The 25,996-nt window shown below is 41.4% G+C and overlaps 1 long non-coding RNA gene across 1 annotated transcript; it reads right to left on the bottom strand.

The window, feature by feature from the left end:
• Window positions 1–1,062: 1,062 nt before the first annotated feature.
• On the bottom strand, window positions 1,063–25,679 carry LOC148523009 (uncharacterized). The gene is made up of 3 exons (XR_015878476.1): window positions 25,584–25,679; window positions 25,309–25,403; window positions 1,063–1,080 (listed from the first exon to the last, which is right to left on the bottom strand). It is a non-coding gene; the product is annotated as an uncharacterized LOC148523009 (long non-coding RNA).
• Between the last annotated feature and the right edge of the window lie 317 nt (window positions 25,680–25,996).

Here is a 25,996-nt window from a genome sequence, read left to right as displayed (position 1 = left end):
AATTTAAGCCCGCCCATAAAATGGCATTTAAACAGTCAGATACATCTGCATTTATCTAACCACGTCCCCGTTACCTCCCCCAAACACTGACCACATGATACTCACTTTGAGAATGGATCCTGTGTGCATACATAATCGCCAAGCAATTGTGACGTGTGCACAGTGAGACTACAAATATGTACAATGGCAAATAATCGATCAATCTGGGGAAATACCGGCATTGCGTCCGCTGTTGAATCAGCCCTCAGTACTGTTCCTATTCACGTATTTTTCTTTATTTGTATGGGACAGACCCTCCCCATATAGATTCAGAGTTTATAAGTGCTGGTATTCATTCATATTCTTCTGTCTGACCATAGTAACTGGACCTTTACACATGAATCCTTTCCCTGCTCCCAATTATTGTAAAGGTGAATCAGAAATCACCACGAATGCCATCTGAACTGGATACGAAAGGCATGCGTGTGCACATTAACAATACTGCCTTTGAAACTCTATATACCCCTGCCTATACCTTCTAATATCCTGCCTATAAACCTCTAAGGATGACGCTAATTTGCGTACGCAGTCATCCAGTAAATAAAGACTCCAGACCTAGAACCTGTGGTTCCAAAGCACAAAGTATTATTCAAGTAAAAGTACAGCAGTTACACACTATGATCCTCATATAATCTTAGCGCAAAGAAATTATACAGACCCAAGTACAATTATACATATGCAGCGCTCTCTGGTCCAGATGTTAGGCATCAGCAAGAAACCCCCGTCTATCAGCATTCAGCACAAAGACTAGGAACCCAGGGTCAGAGCACACATATTTATACCCCCCAGGAATAAACAACACAACAGAGAAGTTTGTTGCTAATACCACTGGTCCTAAAGGATAGGGCATATGTTACAAGGCATTTAACAGGTTGGTTCAAATAGACACGATCCAGCTTCTAACAGCTGCTGGTCTCTGGTTTCCTGCCTCATGCAAATCCTAACAGTTGTTCATATAATGTACATTTTGTTGCTTGAAGTCTCTGCGGTCCATAAGTTGAGAATGCATGTTGCGATCTCTCCATCGATATTACCGGAATACTGTTGAGAGAGTACGCATCAGTACAATACCAAACATGGCTTACTTATCACGTATAAAATCTTAGTTACGAAATAATCTTTATTTCCTAGCAATTATAATAAATGTGCATACTTGAATCTCATACCTTAAAGCTTATGGAACCTTGTATGTGAATATGTAATGTGTGAGTATGTGGGGTTTGATGTAAAGACGCTAGTTAACTTGGGGCAGATGCGTGTGCATGGATCTAATATTCAGCGTTTTCATACAGGATCTTATGCATTCGCTAATATGCGACTAGTTAACAGCGCAATTGTGCATATTAATGTGTGTATGAGAAATGGTGTAAGATGCAATCGCATGATGCTAATAGTAATAAAGCCACATATACTAAAGTGTGAGTTTATCTAAAATGGCGCTTAGGTGGCCATTCGCAAAATGGCATCTTTCGATCTCATTTCCAAGATGGCGTCTTGCGGCCAGTCGCAAGATGGCATCGTTGCGATCCAATTTTAAACTGATCTTGTCTCAGTCAATAATCCAGCTTCGACAACATACATGTACAGATAGATCAAAAATAATCTAAAATGAGCCCTGAACTTTTCATAGACACAGGATACATTATTATACTGCTCAAACATAACAATCAAAACGCAATGTCCAAATCAGTGTGTGGGCACTAAAGGTTACATTACCATGTCAGGAGAGCTCTCACTGTCCTACTGTCGTTATTATTATTATTATGAGATTGCAGTAGAGGTAATTTATATTTCCTTTCCAAATAACAAGCCGCTGCTATTTATATTGTGAAATTGCAAATGATTGAAGTTGATAAATTTGATACATTTTGAAAACTACGGAGAAAATAATGCAGGATAGAGACTCCAAATGGAAGACTGTTTAAATTGATGCTTTGATGCATTCTGGAACCTCATATGTGAAAATTATAGTTTACATTTTTTTTTTTTTCAAATATATTATACGTACTGTAACCCCTCATCTGGTAGGACAGGGGAAAAAGCTTTTTGTAGGGAGGTATGGCGTTGACATGTGTAATGCAGCACGATAACCGTCCTCTCTTCCCTAATTGCAAATCTAGTTTGGGTTGCATTTCTGGATTTTGCATAATTGAATATCTTAATGCACTCCTCTGCTGGAGCTTGATTCAATCATTTCATTTGACGAGGTAAATATACATGTTCCAATTGTTTAGATGTCACTTTTCCAAACTGGGACAGACAGATACGCCCAAGTCTGAATTAATTCTGCTGGACATATAGGACATGAGTTATTGGGAACAAAATGAACTTCGGATGAAAAAGCTTAAAGGCATTTTATGTTCATGCATTTTGCATTATCTATTTTTTTTTTTTGCCATAATAGACTAATGGGAGAGAGAAAGCTTTACAAAGCAAAGTAACTAGTTTTATTTACTGAACCTTTAATTGGTGACATTAGTCACTGCCTTCATATAAATACTAAATGTAAAGGCCCCCATACATCAGCAGTTGATTGCAGCAATCGTGCAATTTGCAATCGATTGTGTATAAAAATCTTTCCCTTATTCAATCGATTGCAGATTGCAGAGATGCCACAATCGATTGAAAAAGGAAAGATTTTTATACACAACCGATTGCAAATTGCACAATTGCTGCAATCAATTGCTGATGTATGGGGGCCTTAAGAAATCGGCACAACGAGCAAAATTCACCAACTCCTCATTCGTCTACCTGCTGTAAATGAATGATTCATTTTGTGGTTTCTGAAGGACAAATCAACTGTAAATGAAATATGAATAAACATACAGTAAATGTTGATATGTGTGGTCCGTGTTCTACTGTGGTTCTCTAATGCCGGGTACACTACACACTAGATGATATATATCGGGGACATCGTCTAGTGTGTACCATCGATGTCACTGACGATGCATGCTCGTCGTCAGCAACATTGCACGTCGGACCTGCATGCCGGCCTGATGGGCGTCATCGTTAGCCCGGACCATGCTGCCGAATGCAGCATGATCCCCGCTGTTGCACCGTCGCTTCCAGCATCGGCAAGTGTGTCTGCACTTGCTGATGCCGCACCCCGCCGGCTCCTGTCGCGCACAATGTCTATACACACTAGACATCGACTAGTGTGTACTGGGCATAAAAATTACTTTACCAAAATGGCCGCTGTTTGGTCTTCTGCACATGAGCTGGCCATCTTGGTAAAGTGAAATGCTTTGTTTAAGGAGCAAATATGGAGATAGAGCAGTAGCACACTACACATTTTACTAGTAAATAAGTCTTACATTAATGAATATTAAAATATACAACCATATAGAGACAAAACATACAAGTCTCTCCTCTGTGTCGGCCTTTTAAAATAATCACTTGCTGTAGTAATCGATCGATACAGCTAAAGCATAACCCAGTCACCATTGCTTATTCGCTAGTTACCAAAATGACATATTTAATTACTTTATATGTAATGCCCCTTGAACTTTAGGGGACGAGAGTGATGCCCACGTGATGTGCTAGCAAATGTGGCATCCTGGGAAGGTAGTTGGAATGATGCACATGACCAGCAGTTACCCTGGAGTTCCAGGTGGCATGTATTTTGGGATAGAGCCTGTCTTTGAAGAATGTGTGTCTGAATATCTGGCAGGGTATGCCCAACAAAAGCATTACAAGTTGATGAGTGGCAATCTTCTGCTTGCTAAATTCCTCTGCACTGCTGATCAGGGCTTTGAAAATAATGGGCCTCGTTCAGCAAAGATCCCTATTGCTAAAACATACGCAGACAGCGATTGTTGCATACTGTGCATGCGTCGTAGTGCACGAAGGCACCTCTGTAATCGCACTGTGATCACGGAGACCGCGTAGAGCCATCGTAGAATGATTGACAGGCGGTGAGCGTTTGGGGATGGTGACAAGGGGGTGGTCGGAGAAATGCATGCGTGCCTGTCCATTTGAACACCGTTGCATGGGCGTGCATAAATTACCCTCTGCAATTGCATACGCAGCTTTAGTACTCAATGCGTGCAACGAGGTTAGCAATTGAGAGGTAAAGTCAGGGCTGCTATGAGGGGTCGATGGTACTCGATGTTTCCAATGTTTGAGGAGGTTTGCATTGTATTACCGATATGAGAGAGGGGAACTAGGCGTCTGCATGTTGTTCGCGCGAGCGCTTTGCATTTGCATGCATTAGCATACTTTCTGAGCAGACCTGTGTGAGCGATTGCATCCGTGATCGCATCAGCAATCCAATGTCTTTTTGGTTATATTGGTAATTAACTATAAAGCAAACTGTCTCTTTGTACAAGTTGAATAAAGTTGCTCGTATCTGCAGACCAAAGAATTCACTCATCCCCAATCACGATCGCTGCGTTCTGCTACAACCGTAAATTAATTGATAAAAATGTGGTGCAATTTTGTGCCTCAATGAACAATGCAGGGTGAATAACATGAAGCTAATGCAAAGTCTCTGCCTTTAATTGAATTATTCTTTCCTTGGATTATGTATAAAACATGAGATATTGCAACAAAAAGCTCGGGGAAAAGCACCATCTGCTATTTCTAGTTGTACTGCAGAATTATCCCTGACAGGAGCAAATAAATTAAATTATCAAACATTAGCACATATTATTGGAAACTAACACAAAATGAAAAATGTACTTGGGTAATAAAAGGATTACACACACACAGAAATATCTGTTTACAGGTGACAAAAGCATTTTTGCTATCAGACCACAAATGCTCTCTACAAGTGTGATAATTCTTGAAAGACACAATAATTTTATGTTACAGACTGAATTCCATCTACAGTATGTCAACTATGAAACTATTTCTCCAGTCACAATACACATCTATATAAATGTAACTCATCACTTCAAGAGTCAGTGTCTACTCTCCTGCTCAGTCTCTTAATCCAATGTACAAGCGTTTTTCTATAATAGGACTGAATGCATGTAGAACACTTGCATTACACGTTCTTACTGGGAAGTGGCTGCCAGCATTGATTGCAATAATAACACCTTAATAGACTGTTTATTTCAGAATGGATTCTCCAGAAATCTTTGACACTTCAATGAAAATGTAGATTGGTGTTTCTGTGTCGATAACATACAAAGTTGTGTTCTAATTTAGCCAGTTTCGCTGGAAGTGTCACCAGAGGTGCAATTACAGATGGGGTAAAATGAGACCTTACAGAATTTAAAGGTTGATGTTTTTGTGACTTACGATTTACATGACTTTTGGGTATTTAGAGATGGCCATACTGTACATCTGATTGCTTTGTTGTGTTTGTTCTTAAGACACATTAGGGGTCATTCAGACCCACTCGCGAGCGGCACTACGCTCGCAAGTGGGTCGATGGTCCCCACTGCACATGCGCACGACGGAGGGAGCTCCGTCGTGCGCATGTGCGAGACCCGGCGAGCGAAGGACTTTCGATCGCTCCGGGTCTCGCACCAAAGGGGGCGTGCTGTCGATGTTGATTGACAGTACGCCCCCTTTGGTGGGCGTGCCGGGGGCGTGCCTGCCAGACGGAGGCGTTGCCATGGGAACGTCTACCGTCTGAAGCCAGCCCCACTGACATCACTAGTGATGTCAGTGGGAGTGATTTTGGCTCTGATAGAGCCAAAATCACTCCAGGGCTTGTGGTTGAGAAACCCGACCACAGGGTTTCACTCGCAAGTCCAATGGTCGTGATGGTCAAGACCATCGCGACCATCTTGTTGCACGCTCGTATATGCTGTGGGTGGTGACCCACAGCTATACGAGCGTCCAGGAGGACGCTCCATATTAATGGAGGAGGGCCCTGATTCAGAGCGAGTGCTCTGGTCAGAGCGTCCGGCTCTGAATCAGGGCCATATTTCTGTGCTAGGCATGTGCACTTCAAAGTTGTACGCATATGTCCATATATAGGGCCGTATTCAATTAGAAGCGAAAAGTCTGTTTCGGTGACACTTTTTCGCCGATTACATAATTTTCACCGATTTCATTTATCCCCGTATTCAATTTCAGCATCTTTTCGCCGTTGCAAAAACACAATGCAATGTAATAGGCGAAAAAGTTTTGACTATGAATAACCGGCAGAAAAAAGTGCAGAATTGTGGTTTTGGGGTGCAATGTCGAGGGAACCAGCCTGCTCCCTTTGGACACCCCCCCTGACACTAACTGCTTCAAAAAATGCAAAAAATCCCACAATGGACACCCCAAAAAAGCACTTTGAAAAAATGGGCGAAAAAATCAAAGTGGGGGTACAAATTCAAAAACTAGCGAAATAGTCTTTGGGGGGTCTAGAAGTATGGGGGAGGTGTATTTTTGGATTGCAGGTGCTTGCTGAAGGTACGTTTTTGGCGCTTTTTAATGCTTTACTTTAGCAACTTTAAAATATACTACCCATTTTCATGTACTCCAAATATGAGGGGACTACTTATTTTCCCCCCAAAAAAGTAGCAAAATGCTATTCTACACCACTTGCTGGAAGACGCTAAATAGTGCCTTTTGAGACCATTTAAAAAAACCAAATACCTTTAGCAGGGCTATTCGGGGGTGCCCATAGTGATCCCCCATGTCAGTGCATCTTTTGGGGGGTGTCAGGCTGATTTCCCCAAAACTGACAGAACTTTTTGCCAATTTCAGTTTTGCTGGGTCCCGTTTTTGCCGCTTTGAAATTGAATACGGGGATAAGCGGGTACGAGCGCAATAGTTTTTTGCACTCAAAACCAGCGATGATGGCGAAAAGTCCGGCCTTGTCGCTTCTATTTGAATACGGGCCATAGACTTTTGTGTATAATTGACTCTCCATTAGTAAGAATCATCTCATATCTGAAGAAGCAAATTCAAGTGCAGACCAAGTACTGTAATGGGATGTTAAAAAAATAATGGCACGATTAGACATGGACGCATGGGCGTAACTATCAAAGGTGCAAGGGGTGCAGCTGCTATGGGGCCCAAAGCTTAGGGGGCCCATCTTCCTTGTCAAAGTTACATGTGTTATATACATTTTTCAACATTGGGTGGAACATAGTGGCCCTTACAAACTTGTGGCCTTCAAATACCTAGTTACGCCCCTGCATGGATGCATCTACAGATACGTCTTTTAGGAGACTCATGCCGGTGCACTGATAGTATGCAATGACAATATGACTACTGTGTCAGCCGTATTATTTATCTGTATTGCCCTCTCCAGATGTACTTACTGTCATTTATGAGCATCTCTGACGTATAGTTCCTATCACAGTCAGGGGCGTTTCTAGTGAGGAGGGGGCCCGTGTGCAGTCTCCATCATGGGCCGCCTCCTCTCTGTCTGGTGGTCGGCTGCGCACTGAGTGGTGCGAGGCCAGTGCCTCACTTATAGACTCTGGGCACTAGAGTGTGCCCAGGGCCTATAGTGCATGCGCAGGTCACTGGGAAAATGGCCAAGGCGGCCATTTTCCAGACATTTTTTACAGGCGCTGACACCGGAGCTGATGTGGGACTCTGGAGAGGTAAGTGTTATGGGTGTAGGGTGTGCAGTGCGGGCCCCTGCCCCGCACACCCTGCACCCATTACAAATACGCCACTGGTTCCGAGTTCAACAGATTCCTGGCTCAAATCACTACTCAGGTTTTTTTACCAAGTTCAGAACTCGGATCTAAAAAAAACTTATTTTGGATGTTATTTAAGTCCTTCCCTCATGTCTGCCGATACTGTGAGGTGGTCAAAATTGACTGGAAATTACTGGAAATTAATGTCGTTGATGTTAATAATACTATAGGAACAAAAACTGGTCCAAGTTACATGATTATAGCTACTGATATAAATTTTTAAAGAAATTCAAAACCGAAACGGAACCAGAATATTTGTGGGTGGTTTTGCCAAAACCAAAATCAAATACGAAACTTCTCTAGTTATTATTTGTATTTGTCAGAAATGGTGCAGTGAACACCGCAGTTTTAATTAATGTTCGAAAATAAGGGTGGCCTGGGATAAGCTTGCTCCATGTGTGCCCCCCCCCCCTTAGCCTGACTCTACCAGCCATAAATAAAGCCCAAAGTGTTACCTTATGCTCCCTCCTGCAGTCAGTGAGTGCAGTGATCAGAAATAGGATAGGAAGCAGCTGGAAGACAGGAGATGCAGAGAGAATCTTAACTTTGGCATCTGAGATTAAAGTATTCATGAAAGCTTGGAGAGAGATAAAATCGTGAGAGATATAGGGGTCTATTCACTAAGTGTCACGCCTGAGGGTTGGAGTTGGTTGGAACAGGCATGGGAGGCTGAAGTGGAGCCTAAGTAGGCGTGATTGAATCTGGATGACTTCCACCTGGACTTCCTCATGCAATGAGGGAAGATTGGAGGCAGTGGAACTGTTAAAGGTGATGAACCCAAAGTAGGGAACAACTTTATTAGATTGGAAAATGAATTGGAACTGTAGTGGTAGAATCGAATAGGAACCGATGTAGTAGAATCGATGATATGGAATTGATGAAGCAAGGTTGGATTGGAACCTATGCTGTAGAATTAATGCAGTAGCCTTGATGATATGGAATTAATGAAGCAGGTTCAGAATGGAACCGATGCTGAAGAATCGAAGAAATAGATATGAATTGGTGAAGCAGGATCTGATTGCAACCGATGTTTGGAGACAATTGGATTGGAACTGATGTTTGGAGACAGGTTGGAACTGATGTTTGGAGACAATCAGATTGGAACTGATGTTTGGAGACAGTCAGGTTGGAACTAATGCTTAGAGAGAGTCAGGTTGGAACTAATGTTTGGAGACAGTCAGGTTGGAACTGATCTTTGGAGACAATGGGATTGGAACTGAAGATTGGAGACAGTCAGGTTGGAACTGAATTTTGGAGACAGTCAGGTTGGAGCTGATGTTTGGAGACAATGGGATTGGAACTGAAGTTTGGAGACAGTCAGGTTGGAACTGATGTTTGGAGACAATCGGATGGAGAATGATGTTAATGAATTGAAGAACTGGATTGGTTAGAGACCGATGTTGATGAATTGAAGAATTGGGTTGGTTTAAGACCAATGTTGATGAATTGAAGAATTGGATCGGTTTGAGACCGATGATGAATTGAAGTACTGGATTAGTTTGAGAATGATGATGATGAAATGAAGTACTAGATCTGTTTGAGACTGATGTTTGAATATATCAGATGGGCCTTATGATTGGAGATATCTGCTAGGATCGATGATTGGAGATGTCGACTGGGACCAATGGTTGAAGATATCATCTGGGACTGATGATTGGAGATATCGCCTGGGACCGATGGTTGCAGATATTGACTGGGACCGATGGTTGTAGTTAGGAATAAGGACTTCATTCAGAGTCGGTTGTAAGCGGCCACTCGGTCGTACGCATCCGATGTTTCCAAACCACGCATGCGTACGGTTAGTTTTGCGCATGTGCGTACGAGACCTTGCGATCCAAAATGCTGTCGATCGTATGGCTTATGAGCAGGAAGTGGCTTCCGAGAGTTGATTGACATGAAAGGCCGTTTGTGGGTGTTGACGGGGGTGGTGGTCTAAAAACGCAGGCATTCCTCACTGTTTTCAGAGCGTTTTAGGGGCGTACATAAATTACCTGCTACGACCGACATAGAAGGCCGGAAGTAGTAAAACGTCACTCTGCTAGCAGGTTCGAGGCTTGGCTGATCGTACAGCTTGAGGTTGGGTACTTGCTCTCGCAAGCCCCAGAGTACAATCGATACTATCGAATATTACTGATGTTAGGATTGATGTTTCTATTTTGAGCCACACAATGCAAGCAGCTAATAATCATTTGTTATAGCTAATAACACTGCTAATTGGCTTGTAATTGATTCAGTTGCATTTGCATTAGCGAATAATAATAATTGTCAACAATCTATTAACAAGCTGATCGATAGAGCATGGAAACAACACAAGCGGCTGCAACCATCAGACGAAAATTAACATACAGCGACTGACAACGATTGACTCGATCGCTAGCTGCTATCACTCGCTAGCTAGAGGAGGTGCATTGTTCACGTATGGATGTCACTTTGGTTGCGACCGACCGGTCGTGCGATTGCTTCCTTTTTCAGATTCTCGGTCATTAGGCGTACGACCGAGCAGCCGCTTACGACCGACTCTGAATGAGGGCCCAAGTCTCTGTAGTAAAAGCAGACTGGAGTACTAAATAGAATTGGAGACTTGATAACCAGAATTGGAACTGGAATGATACGGACTCTAACCATTCAGATACAGAGTACCTGGGAGCTCAGCACAGAGCTGTAACATAAGCAGAAGCGATGTTGTACTGGCAATGTGGGCCAGTCGGGAAATAGAATTTATAGGAGTGGATCCCCAGGGATTGCATGCTGCGATCAGCTGGTCTGGGAGCAGCACTCTGAGTAGTGGAGGAGTGTCAGGTGACAGAATCCAACTTGGCTGCGTCCATACTGAGTTTTGGAGGGAACTCTGGTGTGTAGCCTGAGTGCTAGCATGCTGAGTAAACACACGGAGAGCAAAGAGCAGGAACAGTGAGGACAGACCTCAGTAAGGAGCAGATTGGTTGGTACTTTATCTTTCACAATTGTATCTCTCTCCAAGCTTTCATGAGTACCCCCTTAAATTCTGACCTTGCCCAGTAGAAAGACTTACAAAACATACACTGTGTCAGTTTTCATGACAACTAATGTTTCAGTATAATTTCACTTCAAGCACTGCAAATGCAATGTATATTTAGTATAGGCTTATCATAAATGGATTTTAAAGCAGAGCGGTGTTAAGGATTGGTTTAGTCACATCATGCAAATCACTATTTCAATGAATTGTTAAATAGCCTTTGACACATTACAGTAGAGAGTGCTGCTGTACAATTGATTTTGCATCCTGGTCATTATGAATGGATTTTAATCAGTTCACAAATGCTGCAGTGTTTCTCATAAGCCCTGTCATCTTGTCCTGCTGCGTTACGTAGCGAAAACTGCAAAAATCAATAGCGCATCATCCCAGGGGACCTGACAAATAAATTATTTTATTTAGAACAAAAGTCCAGAGTTTAATACAGCTGTGCAGCACAAGATAAATACGAGACGGAAAACCTAAGCTCAAACACTGAAATTGAGCAAATGATTTATGGTCTCGCTAGGTGTAATGTGTTTGATAATGCCACATGCGATGCATACGACCTCTCTAATAAATGCGTATTACAAGACACAGGATAATAACTGCACTTTGATGCAGACAAGGGACAGTAATTGCTTACAACTAGCATTTGCATACATTTTTTGCTAATGGTAGTGTGCTATGTAAGGTACATTCACCTGCCTATTAACTGTACAGTAACTAGGAGGTTTTCTATTACTAAGGTGAACACAGTATAGTAGTTACAGTATGATGTTTGATAGTGTTTATTTTACTTCTTTATTATGTTATTTTCATTCATACCAACCAAAAATACCTCACAGTATAGAGGAAAAAAAGCTACCACTGCCTGTAAATGGTGCTAACTGCAGGAATACTCAGAAAGTAACTAAAATAGGATAGATGTAACAAAATATATACTTAATAATGTATATACAGTAAATGTTACTATTATTTCAGAAAGTATTGCCGCTGGCAATGTATTGTAGTATAGATGTGGTTGGATTAGCGCAGCTGCAGCAACAAAAAAGAAAACATTTATGAAAATAATTAAAATTTTAAATATATGGCATACATTCCACAAGGCACTTTTCCCATTGATAAGAATTACATCTGATAGGGGAATAACTGCTAAATAGAATCTCCATTGTCTCTTCTTACAGCATCTGTAGGGGATGTACCAGCTAGGGATCTATGATAGGTGTTGAAATACAGATGCCTATCATAATCCCGATGCCAGAAAGCCGAGGACGCCATACCAAACAAAGGTAAATCCGGGGAGCGCCCTTAGTGTTAGCCGCGGTGGGGGAGGGTATTGGGAGTCTAGCGGGGTTAGTGTTAGGTTTGGGGGCGTATTAGGGTCAGGCACCCCTAGGGGGGAGGGTTAGGGTTAGGCACCCCCCGGGGAGGGTTAGGTTTAGGGAGCAGTAAGAGGGGATTAGGGTTTGGTACCCCCGGGGGTTGTTTAGGGTTAGGCACTAAGGGGGGAGGTTAGAGCTAGGCACCGGGGAGGCAGGATTAGGGTTAGGGGAGGACTGGGGAGGTTAGAGTACTTACCTGCCCCTGTCGGGATCTTGATCCCGTCAGGCATCCGCTGTTGGGATTTGAACCACCGGCATTTCAATCCCATTCCATCTGTAGATGTTATTCTTTTATTGCAAGACACAAAAAAATATCTTAAGTTTAGAACATACGTCTGCAAGTGGCCGCTGTTTAACATCCAATCATTTTTGCGTTTTCTTCTCTTCGCTCTAGAGCTGTGCCCTGACCCTCGTGTTTTTGGTTTTGGTTTTAGTTTTGGATCTGAATTTGTCTTCATGTTTTGGTTTTGGATCTGGATTGTTTTTTTTATGTTGATAAAACATTTTTTAAAACAGCTAAAATCATGTAATATTTGCAATCCAAAACCTGAAATTTGGATTTAAAATCCGAATTCTACAACGTGTGAAAATCAGAACCGTGACTCAGATCTGTACGGATCTCTGGAGACAGTTGGATCTGACTGTACTTTGGGAACAGCAAGTTAGGGCTTAAATTAGTGTTTTCCAAACTCGATCCTCCAAGGTATCTCACAGTCCTGGCTTTAAGAATATCACTGTTTAAGTGGCTTAATTGTCACCTTTGTCATTTTGATATAACCATCTGTGCTCCTGCATGGATACCCTTAAAACATGGACTGTAAGGGCGCTTTGAGGACCAAGTTTGGCATACACTGGCTTAAATTGTCTATCTAGCCCCAAAGAAGATAACTAACAGACTGGATCCTTGTGAACTATTGAAGGCAGCCTGATACAGCTCCTGGCTTCAGGCAACTTGGCTACTAGATTGAAACTCCCCCCCCTCACATCCCCTAGCCACTTTGCTAAATGGGAATAGGTCAGAGAGATAATGTACAAGCCTTTGAAGGGTGTAACTGCTAGCAGACAATGGACCTGATGTACAGTATAGTAGATTTGCCCACAGCTGTACAATAAATGGCAGGCACAATTTACGTTCATTAAAATACACACAATTAAGTTCAAATGAATAATTATATATTTGTTCCAGTCAGACATATGTACCTGGTTTGCACTAGGCAGATATTACATTTACTTACATTGCACTTGCTCCCATGTTTGTAACCCTATATTTTATCTACAACAAAATTTTAAATTAGGCACTTTCACAAGCACCTTGTCTGACAATGGTGCTTTGGGTGGTTTTCTCAGGCCCGTTGCTAGGAGACAAGAATTCCGGGCTGCCGCTCCACAAGGTCTTCCTACCTAACTGTTCTGTCTCCGCCTCCCTGCACTGATTGGATCCTGCATTGCATAAATTACAGCAAGCCCTTCACTCCATTACGGCTATAGAGTTGGTTGTGGCTTCCGGTTCCAGTAAGAGGTTATCCTTCTGTGTGTTCCAGCTCCTAGTGTTCAGTGTCTGTGATCTCCCTGCAAGTTACATCTATGCAGTGGCTGCCGCTTCCCAGCGTGTATGTGATTTATCTGCAATTGACAACAGAGCAGTTCCTGCCACACCTCCGTGTGGATTCCTAGAAAGTACATTTTAGCAGTGTCAGCTGCACTTTAGTATTGTGGACTTATTTGATTATTAATTCCAGCACTCTCAGCAGCCTCTCTGCAATTTGGTTAATTCTTTAATAATATAATCTTTGTCTATGAACTTCCAAAGACCTTGTGTACAAAACAAAAGATGGTTATTGTCAGCAAGTCACCAAGTCATAGATCTCCAATTTCTGCAAGTGCTACTCTGACTTAATTATCTATGGTGACCATTCCAGAGGCAAATTAGTGAGCCATTGATGGTCTTTAGCATAATCTGTGCCTCCTTGGGTAATTGTGGGAATCTTTGATGGTACAGACTGAAAACTGTGTGCATGAAATGCCTTGTAGAACTGGAGTCAACCATGGCAGGAATCCATGGAGTATGTTCTGAGAAGGAGACCTGAAGTTGCATCTTGGATAGGAGGTCACAGATCAAAGGCAGTGGTATAGGGTTCAAAACCCCAAAACCACCCATTTAGTGCTCCATGCTCTAAATGCTATTCCACCTATCAGTATTCTGTGGAACAAGCATGACTGAAGCTTCTGCTCCACACTGGCACAGCAGACACAGAGGTTCTCTGTCCATCTACAGCGGGGGTGTTCAACATATGGTGCTCCAGCTGCTGTAGAACCACACATCTCAGCCCTGTAATAGTTTTAACATGCCATAATAGCAAAACAGTGGAGATGTATTTTGTTCCACAGCAGCTGAGGGGCCAAATTTTGAACACCACTGATCTATGGTTTCACTTATTTTGGTAATATTTTCCATTGCCATTCTATTTTTGATGTGAGGTCTACTCTAAATAAGTGACAATAGTAATAACATGTGTGACCACTGTGTGGCGCTAAACTAAGCCAATCAATACGAAAAATGAAAAATGAATAGGCTACTTTCCTATCCTGTTCTCTCTTGGGACGATGTACCAGGGAGTTCCCAATATGTAAAAAGAGAGATAAGCACAATAGTGTAATATTGAAAAGATCAGGTGAATTTATTAAAACACACAAACATATAAATCAATCTTAAAAAGGCTAAATAAAGCCAAACAAATGCCTATTGGGCATGGTATAATAATGTCTTTAAAAAGAGGGGCCCATGAGCCCTGCGTAACAGATCCAAGATGTATAACTGCGTTGTGGGTGCAATGCTGACCGTCCGGACCAAGTCAAGCAGTGACTAACCAACGATAACTGGTACTGGGGTCCAGGGTGCTTCTCCTCAGTAAATTGACTCTGCCGTCCTTAAGGAAAACTTTTTGGAGAATAATGGGTTTTCACGGCTAATTGATTACCCCCCTTAATCTGAAGATTTGTATTTGAAGGTTTTTTCATACTTATTCTAGTATATCAAGCTGTAATATTAAAATATTAAAACAGACTGTAATTTCTAAATTCTCATTTTCTTGTATTACCAACAAATCTTCCAGTATTACCTGTATTTCAGCTACATTTTTTCCAGAATAATAAGTGCTGAAGTCTTACAAGGAAAACGCTACCTACTAGATTACATTTCACTCTCAGATGTGAATTAGTCATAACATGAATATGTTTAGCTACTATTATTAATAAGAATCATTTGCAATGCACACTGCTCTTAAATACACAAATTTCTGCACATGTTGAAGGATTCTAAGAAGCCTATTCATTATCACTAATGATCTCAATGATAATTAGGGGCCCGATGGGGCCGCCTAATATACTGCAAATTCCGAAAACTTGAAGTTTTTTGAGCTTGCCTGCGGCAACCCACTTCTTCCATTGGGAAGGAGCGAGGGGTTGCGGATTGGATCCATCTGCCTCCTCTAGACCTACGGCTCGTAAAGCTATGCATATGTATGAACTCAGGTCACTAATGCGCCCTAGGCAGGATCATCAGGGGTAAGTATCACTGATTTCTGGATCAGCTATACCCACACTGGAGCAATGCTGAATTGCTTCGGGAAGTTAAGTATTCACCTTTGCAACTCATGACTAGTTGGATACTTAATTATCGGGGACCAATAGGCCCCCAATAATGAAGAGGCACCTTGATTTATAATGCTATATAAAGTATGAACCAATGAATCACATGTACAGTATATATTCAAGTCTTCTGTTACATGAAATTTTTGCTATCTATACATAACTTTTGTGCCTGTAAATTACAGTTTTCAAAACTGTTACGGGAATATTTGCTTAACAATACTGTACATTTGGCTGTTGAATTTTGCACATTCCCCTGGTGAAAGTTGGCCTTAAGTGTTTAGAGTGGAATTTCCTCTATCATTTTGATCTATCAGTAATTTCCAGTACTACTGCAATCATACCACACATCTGAAAGAAATGACCATCTCTATTTATAAAATATACTGTAATTTCTGATAAATGCATGGTAAAGCAGATTTAAAGGATCGTACTGTATCATCTGACCTTTGCACCTCTGCAGAGTTGCCTGTTTTACCGTGAAATTCAATTTGCACAAACTCTCAGGACACTACAGTCATATCTACCTAGAATGTACTTAATTCTACAGTGTGTCATTTCAAATCCACCATATAACATGGCAAAAGCACAAATCAAAAATTGCATTGCCGGAACTTTTCACCTCTGTGAAATGGCTTGTTCCACTGCAAAATTTGATTTGCAAACGATTTTGCTGCACCTTTTCTCATGTCTATTAGAAATGGAGCCGCTTTTCAAAATTGACCAAACGTATAATGCAATTCATTTTATTCTGCATTTTAGATTTAATGCTTACTATCCTAGACAAATGGCTTGCTCCATGGAGGATTGTGTGCTTGTACATTAACAGCGGAGGTGCTTACTGTGTGCAGGGATTGTGGTGCTTATGCAGGAACAGTGATGTTTATTCAGGAACCATTGTGTTTTTGCAGATAGAGATGTATTTATGCAGATACAAAGAAAATTGCACATAAGTAATAGAGTTGCTAGAATAGAGCTATTTTCTGCATAATGAAGTTGCCGTAATGGTCGTGATACTGTGTGTAATAGAGTTACTGTAATGGAGTTGTACTGTCTGTAATGAAGTTGTACTGGGGAATTTACTTCTACTCTATGAAGTTTTACTGTAGTGAAATTGAATGCACTGACGTTGTACTTCTACTGTGTACAGTGCTGTTGTAGTCAGTGAAGTTGTACTGTGCGCATGGAAGACATGCTCAATTGCTGTCAGTAAAGTAACCCAGAGCACAGTAAAGCTGTATTGTACACAGTGACGAATTTGGAAGCTGTACTGCCCATAAAAGTACAGTATTATGGAAGCAAGAGTGTTGTACAGGTTGAGTCTCCCATATCCAAATACGGGCTATTTTTAGCATGACTGAGAAAGTGAAACCTTTGCTTTCTGATGGTTCAATGTACACAAACTTTGTTTAAAGCACAAAATTATTAAAAATATTGTATAAAATTACCTGCAGGCTGTGTGTATAAGGTGTATATAATACATAAATGCATTCTGTAATTAGACTTGGGTCCCATTCCCAAGATATTTCATTATTTTATGCAAATATTAAAAAATACAGAATATTCCGATATCCAAAACACCAGTGGTCCCAAGCATTTTGGATATGGGAGACTCAACCTGTATTGGGTAAGGATTGTTATGAGAAACAAAAACATTGGGAATGGGCCAATGGAAGTTTTGTAGTTAAAGTTTCCTGAGCTGTATTGTAATTATAGGTGTGCGCGAACACCCGTGTTTTGGTTTTGGCAAAACCACCAACTATTATGGTTTTGTTTTTTGCAAAGCCACCCTCAAATATTTTGGTTTTAGTTTTGAATTTCGTTAAAGTAAAAAAAAAAACAGCTAAAATCATGATATTTGGAGATTTGGACCTGTTTACATGCAATCCAAGACCCGAGATTCGGTATTTACTGTAGATCCGTGCAGGGCCGGATTAAGGTCTGTGGGGGCCCCTGGGCAACAAACATGTGGGGGCCCCTATTAAATGTGGACAAACTGGGGGCATGCACAATGGGGACCTTATGCAGAGGTCACAGTAGTGGTGCCCCTTATGCAGTTCCCCCAGTAATGTCAGTGCTCACAGTAGTAGTGTCCTATATGCAGAGCCCAGAGTAGTAGTGCCCCCAGGAGTGGTGCCACTTATGCAGTGCCTATTCAATACCCCCATTAGTAGTGCCACCTGTAGTCATGTCCCCAGTAGTTATGCCCCTATTGTAGTGCCCCGAATAGTAATGTCCCCTTTATAAATGCCCCCAGTGGTAGAGCCCTGAATAGTAATGCCCCCCCAGTAGTGCCACCAATAGTAATGTCCCCTATAGTGGAGCCCTCTGTATAAATACCCCCAGTAGTAGTGGCCCTGTATTAGTGCCCCCAATAGTAATGCTCCTTCTGTAATAGTGCCCCCTGTGGTAGTGCCCCAGTAGTAATGCACTGCACCCAAGTAAAGCCCCCAATAGTAATGCCCCCCTGAGAATTGCCCCCAGTAGTAATGCCCCCCAAGCATTGCCCCCAGTAGTAATGCCCCCCCGAGTATTTCCCCCAGTAGTAATGCCCCCAAGCATTGTCCCCAGTAGTAATTCCCCCCGAGCATTGCCCCCAGTAGTAATGCCCCCCGAGCATTGCCCCCAGTAGTAATGCCCCCCGAGCATTGCCCCTAGTAGTAATGGCCCCCGAGCATTGCCCCCCGTATTAATGACCCCCGCGTGTTGCCCCCAGTAATAAAGCTGCCTGCACACACACATAAAAAAAACAACTAATACTTACCTTAAACCCCGCTCCCACGTCCAATGCTGCCGTCTGGTCCGCTTGGCTGCTCCTCTGTACTGTGGGAGAGACGTCATGTCTGTCCTATAGTGCACACTGCGTGAGCCGGAAGTCGGAGCTCTCGAGTGAGCTCCAACTCCGGCTGCTGCTGAGAGGAGAGAGCTGGGTGCACGCTGTTAACTGGTTCCGTCTCCTCCGGCGCACATTAACCTCGAAGGGTGTGGGGGCCCTTTACGTGTGGGCTCCCAGGGACGATCGCCCCTGTCGCTCCCCCGTTAATCCGGCCCTGGATCCGTGTTCTGAACTTACAGTAAACCCGAGCTGGGACTCTGTTCTACTTGGAACCCCAAAAATGATTGAGCGGAGATTTAATTAGATTCGACTTGAAACACCAAAGTTTGGGTGTGTTCAGTTTTCAGGAAAACCAAACTGCACATAATGTCCTGAGGATTATACAGTACATGGGAAATGTACACATGGTGTGAGAAATTCTATGGGATGCTACAGGTGATCAATGGAAGTTACTGTACCAGCACACAAATATTGTATCACCTATGTTGAGTTGTTTTATGTCTGGTGTGTAATATTATTTTATTGAAGATATGTTGTAGTAACATTATTATATTAGCAAAATATACTATTTTATTAATATACTGTATTCTTGAATTGTGATACCGCCTTAACATAGCAAAGATTGAAAATGAGATCTATGACAGGGTTATTTTATTTAAATTAGTCTAAGGGACTGTAATTGGTGTGGCTCATAAGAAAACTGTGAAAAGCATGTGAGTGATTAACGAGTTTATCTATGAACAGCATATGGAAATGTATAGAAACAGCGAGTGCATTATAATGTATGTACAGTGATTTGCCCTATTCCCCTTTAACAATTGTCAACCTTAACATGATCATGTACAAATCACACTTGTTTGTTGTCATGGCGATGACTGGAGGTGATCACATAAGCATATCATAATAACCTGCACAGTATTATAATGTGTAATAGTTTTGCCCTCATGCATCATGTTGTAAGTCTGACAGAAGAGGCAGCATGTAATCTAAGCACAGCAGTCACCTGGATCATAGTGGCCTTGTTACTGTACTGAGCAATTTTTAGCAGTATTATTGGAAATTATTATTATAATATTCTGATTCTAATAGAAACCCAGGGTGACACATTACTGATATAATAGATTGAATTAACCTAAACATTTGCATCATCTGCAACCTTTCAAAAATATTGGAGAATCTGTGAAATGTTACTTTATTCCAGATAGCCCTTAACAGCCCTTCACAAATATATATAGTTACAGTCTGTAGAGCACTAAGAGGGTGATTTACTAAAAGTGTAACTTTCATCAGCTTGCTGGATACAGCTTCACTTTCATAATGCCCACTGAGGACTGGGGGGAAAAGGGGGAGGAAGAATCCAACAGGGTGAAGGAAAGATACACCTTAAGAAGTACAGATGTGCGCTGACCTCCGTGTTTTGGTTTTGGATCTGTATTCATCTTCGTGTTTTGGTTTTGGGGCTTTTTTTTAAAAAAAAAATGATAAAAAGTTTTTAATAACAGTTAAAATCAAGTAATTTTTGCAATCCAAAACCCAAAATTTGTATTAAAGTAGAGATGTGCGCCGACCCTCGTGTTTTGGTTTTGGATCTGGATCTCCCCTGGTTTTGGATCTGAATCTGGTTTTGGATTTTTTTCCTTGGTCGTTTGTTTTCGTGTTTTGGTTTTGGATCTGTATTTTTTTCTTAAAAAATAAAAAAAACTGTTAAAATCATATAAAATGTGCCCTTTTTTTGTTCCTACAGTATTAATAACCTCAATAACATTTATTTCCACTCATTTCCAGCCAATTTTGGTTACCTCACAACTCACAATATTGATTTTTTTTCATCTAGTTAAAGGGCCAAAAGGTTGCATCCAGCTTGCTGGGTCAAAACTGATTGATATAATTATTAATAGAGTTGAGGACTGTGCAAAGATGATGGTTGGGATATCCTTGAGGACTGAAGGCATGGGCCTTCATAGAGGACAAGGAAGTTGACAGCCTTGCATTATCATGATGACTGCTGGCGACAGCTACAACATGTGGTTCTTGGCCTTGCTCTCCTGTCATATGACAGCCCTCCATATTTTCTGCTGTCTTGAAGCAGTGTCACAAGCACCAATAGTGTAGCCAAGGTGCGGTTACAAAATTCACGCACGTGCAGTCGTGCGCACACAGAATAAAATATACAAAGACACTTTTTTGGGGGGGGGTTCGGGTCCAGAACTTGGGCCCAGAGCACAGATTGATGACGACTGGAGTCGGGCAGCACTAGGTTACGTTGCTGACTTGCTAGATCTTGTTCGGCTAAGCCTAACACGTACAGACATACAGACACTTATTAGAAAAAAAGACAATTGATTTCTATTTTTTTTCAGATGGACACAGCACCAGCCCAGATGTATCTACAGTTCTGCACCAGCCCAGATGGACACAGCAGACATGAAAAACACGCAGACAGCACAGACAGCCCAGATGGATCAGCAACAGCCCAGATGGACACAGCAGACAGCACAGTGACAGCTGTCACAGGCACCAGCCCAGAATGGATCAGCAGTCACCAGCCCAGGACACAGCAGACAGTACCAGCACCTCTCCCAGCCCTATACTACCCACCCTCCCTGTTCAGTCTCCACAGCCGGAGTGAAATGGCATCCGTCGCGTGGTCCCTTATATACTACATTGATCATAGAGAGGAAAGCCCGCGAACCGCGAGATTTCGTCTCTATGGTTTTGCCTCGATTTGAGAGATCCGAGTAAGGAGGGAACATCCGAGCCTGCTTGGATCCGACTCGGTTCTGCTAAATTCGGGTGGGTTCAGATCTCTGGAAACCGAACCCGCTCATCTCTAATTTAAATCCGGATTACGAACCATGGGAAGATCAGAACCGTGATTTGGAAATGTACGGATCCCTGGAGGCAGTTGGATTCACAAAATTTGGGTGGATTCGGATTTCTGAAGAACTGAACCGCACATCTCGTAGCCAAAAGCAAATCACTGCTTAAATTACTAATATCTCCATAAGACCACTTATATACTAGAGATCAGCACCTTAAGGGCCTGATGCTGAGTCGGATATAATTCAGATGTTTAAGAAAATGGTCCATATTTTTCAACAGCGCATACATTAAACTCATGAAAAAGTCGCACAGCGCATGTGTCAAATGGTATTCGCGTACAAAGTCGCTGTCTTGATTGACACACGGACTTAGAGTTGTGTTGAAAATGTAATGGGCGTTTCTGGGCTTTATATCTCTGCTGATATTGTGTGACAGTTTGCATTCTTTTTTTGTCTTTTAAGTATATATTTTAAATTGGAAAATATTTTTATGATTACGTATTTTTTTTATTATGTTTGTCTTTTATTGAGAGCATTTTAGTATTCAGAACTTTAAGCCTATTCCTTGTGTTTTAAAATTCTGCCATCATTTTCTGTTTACAATCTTTGCTTTTATAGAACAGTCCTGTATATCAGAACACTAGATTGATACACTCATTTATGAATAGATCCTTTAGGGGCACAATTCAGTGATATTCGTATATGGGGCATTTTTTAAAATCTAGAATTACAGAATGTGTGGGATTATGACCCTCTAGAATCCTCTCCGCCAGCTGCTCTTAGTTCCAGTCACCCATCAATAGGTTGATGTTAGTGGTATATGTGTGTCATTATATTGTCAAGTTCGCTAATGTTGTGCATTATATGGGCACTAAAATATAGGTTAATACTAATGTCTTTATTTTTATGGGATAAACAGACTTGGGGCAAAATTTACTTAAGGGACGTGTTTGGTGTCATTTAGAACTCACTAGAAACCATAGATACTTAAAGGTGGTTTTCATTTAAAGTTGATAGCATTTACTAAAGGCTGGTTTTGATATCCAAACATAATCCTTCGTCGATCCCTGGCATATTCTAATCTAAATGACAACATTCCGTGGCGTGTTCTATTTGGAGGCAGGTTCTATTGAAACCACAGCGGAATAGAAACAATAGACAAGTACTGCACAGATCAATATGATCTGCACACTCTTCATTATGTGTAAAAAAATGTAAATAATATATTTGAAAAAAAAATGCTTGGGGTCACCCCAACAAAAATCAGTGACCAGCCCCGAATCTCTGAGCCTGGGCTTGTATTGGAAAATAGAGGGGAAAACAACATGGAGTTCCCCCTACTTTTTAATAACCAGCACCAGGGTGAACCAGCCATGGGGAATAATGCTATAGCAGGGAGACACAGAGCATGGGGTCCCCCTGCCATAACTTTAACTAGCCCCAAACTGATCAGCCCAGGGCTAGAATCCCTCAGAAAGTTGAGACCCGTCCCAACAACAAAAAATGGCTCCCCCCCTCCCGGGGGACAACTAGCCCTGGACTTAGAGCAAAGTGCATGCCGGGGTAATGATAATTAAATAGTTAAATAATATTGTTCTTTACAGGTGGCCTACAAGTCCCATTAAGCCTGCACTTCTAGTACCAGAAGTGTCAGCATGAATGGATATTAAGGGCCGGTTGGTGCTTGTAGTCTGCCTCTAAAAAAATATTAAAATAAAAGTAATACACACAGATTGAAAAACACTCTGCAACACATCTCTTTTTCTACACTTTAATGCTCACAAAACCCTGTGATGAGGTTCTCTTCAATCCATTCAATTCACGGTCTTGGCAAAACAAAAAAAACCTGACTAACGGTCCCTGTGAAGGGCCGTGCTGCAGAGTGACAGGTCACTCCCGGTCTCTCTCCATTGAAATGGATGGGGACATGCTGATTGGTTCAGAACACAAGTCCCACTTTCACATTATGCCACACAAGAATCCCAGTTTGTATATGACACAGTGCCTCCCACGCTGATGATATAGCTATGTGTGAGGACCCCCTCATGTGTGGTCGACCCAGGATAACTGCCCTTTGCCACCCTATTGTTAACCTGGTACTGCTTGTGGTGCTTTTTGTATGAAGAATTCTGAAACTGCAAGTTCCAATTTTCTGTATGGTTTCAATGACAAAATTGTCAAAACAAGGCTTCTTTACTTTGAACTAGAGAGACTGTTACATACTAAACATGCATTGTCTTGCCCCTGGTCTTTTCTACTGCAACAGACTTGTATTATGTGGTATAACAAAATTATTTTAATTTTTAAGTCAGCGCTTGCCCTGCATAAAAAGTAAAATGACAAAAGTTCATTGAAATTGAAATAACAGATTACAATAAAGTCATATAAAAGAGTGTCACAAGAAAGTTAACTTTTTACAATAAGAAATTGGGCAAATGTGTTGTATTATTGCAATTTAAGGTAGATTTCAAAATTCCATTTTGTGTCACTGCCTGTGGGCTTCAGGTAAATCAAGCAACAATCTGCGTCTTCAAACCATATACTGTATCTCTTGGGCAAAAAAATTCCATAGTTCCTGACAGGGACGGACTGGGGCTCTTAATCAGCCCTTGCAATCCCCCTCTGTGAGTGCGTTGTAGGCACGCTCACGTGAAATGGGAGTGGCCTTGTCTCATAGGGGCATGGTTTCATGTCACGAGGGTGTGCTGCAAGTCACGGAAGCCTGGTCTCACGGCACGCACCTTTCTCTCAGTATCCAGGCTGCGCAGAGCACCAGGAGGCAGAGCTGCTCGACTTCAGGTCATTGGCCCTACTGGCATTTATCCACTATCCTGGCATTTCTGGTATCTACTGCCTTATCAATGATGGCATCAGTTTCTTTTTTAATATTTCTGAATAGGATCAAGCTTTTCATAGCTTGACCTGCCTTTCAAACTGGGATTACAGACACATAGGAATCAAAGATAACCCTTTGCTCAAAACTCTGTATCTCATGTAGGTCAGGATTATTAGTGCTGAGAATATAGGCCATTACTTTCTCTGTGCTGGGTGCTGTCTGGATCTTATAGTGATGACTTTGCCATGATGGTCTTTTTGGTCTTCATTGTGTATTCTCTTGTGGGTTTGCTAAAAGAATGTTTCTGAGTTTAATCTACATTCTCCTAGTCACTTTGTGACCTGTGACTCTCAATAAAAGGTCATCTTCAGTATCTAGGACAATATCTGGTTCTTTTTGCCTCAGAAAATAGAAACGCGAAAAGAAATATAGACTGCACTTATTAAAATGGTAATGGAAACCAATACCAGTATAAATAAATTTAATATTAATAAAATTCCATATAAATTAAATCCAATTCAAAGTCACATAAACTGAACAATAGATAATTAAAACATCAGAATGAGTATCAGTCCCTTTCAATTAACCATTAACAAAACTTGATAAAATTGCTCATGTATGTAATATAATCTTCAATTTAGTCTGGGTACTTGTTGTATATATAGAATCAAACCTAATTTATCTCTAATTGAACCCTGGTTTGATTGCAACATGTCTACAGTACCTCACCACTAGTCCACAAGCAGTGAACTGGTCTCTCACACTGGCCTTCTGTGTGGTTATGGCTGTTCAAATATGCAGACACTAGTAACAATCAAGTCAAATATGGTTCCTGGAGGTGAGCGCTGTAAAAGACCCAAGGGAATTTTTGACCAATTGGTCCTCTCCTTTTTCTTTTTTTCGGATAACCCCTCAAGACGGTGGTTTGAAAAGAAGGGGACACAAAGAAAAAGGAAAATAATGTGTAGAATCCTTTTTCAAAAAAACAGTCTATATTCAAAAGCAAAATGCCAATAAATCAGCAGCTAGAACGTACCACACTCACAATCAAAGTGAGAATCGATAAACTTATATCGGTATCTTTAAACTGGTTTCTCATCAACTATTGCCTAGTAAATTCATCAAAGAAGGTGAAGCCACACAGAGACGTACCCCACTCACTTCAAACATGAGTAGGTTCAAACGTATATTGGTTTCTTCTTTAGAACAATCTTTCCTCACAGTCTGATTCTCTCCTTATTTTGTTCCTAGATTACACCAATTTGTATAGTGGGAGACATAAACACAAGAGTAAATGATATATGGAATCTTACCAAAGTGGAGAAAATAAAACCCATTCGGGTAAATCACGTAGCCCACTAATTCAGAAAACAGGGCAAGAATGCAACTTATAATGATATCTTTTAAAGTGAGCATGCCATACTCACTTCAGGACATCTGATCTCCTTTTTAATCAAGGTATCTTTATCTGACTCAATTGAAATGATCCAAAATAGCAGAATCCTTCTGGATTGGCATCACAAGTTGGTCAGTTGTACCTTAAGGTGAATAGAACAGTAAGTGCACAGAAGTAGAAACAGTCTCCATACTAATGCGTTTCGACCAAGGGTCTTTTTCAAGGTATACTGTACCTGGGAATCTATCCTCTCTTTATACCCCACCTCATGACTGGGGGAGGAGACTAACCAATTAATGGTCCAAAAGGTGGATTCTCTCATATAAAACACTAACATTTAAAAAACAGCAAGAAATCAATACATACATGCATCCATATCAGCGTGGTCTAATGCCAAAAGTCTTACCTCTAAATATACTCTGAAGTCAATAGCGTCGCAGTGCG

This window comes from Taudactylus pleione, unplaced genomic scaffold, assembly GCF_031769625.1.
Source record: "Taudactylus pleione unplaced genomic scaffold, aTauple2 ptg000135l, whole genome shotgun sequence".
NCBI lineage: Eukaryota > Metazoa > Chordata > Amphibia > Anura > Myobatrachidae > Taudactylus > Taudactylus pleione.
Note: the sequence above shows the minus strand (reverse complement) of the source record. Positions and strands in the feature narration are given on the sequence as shown.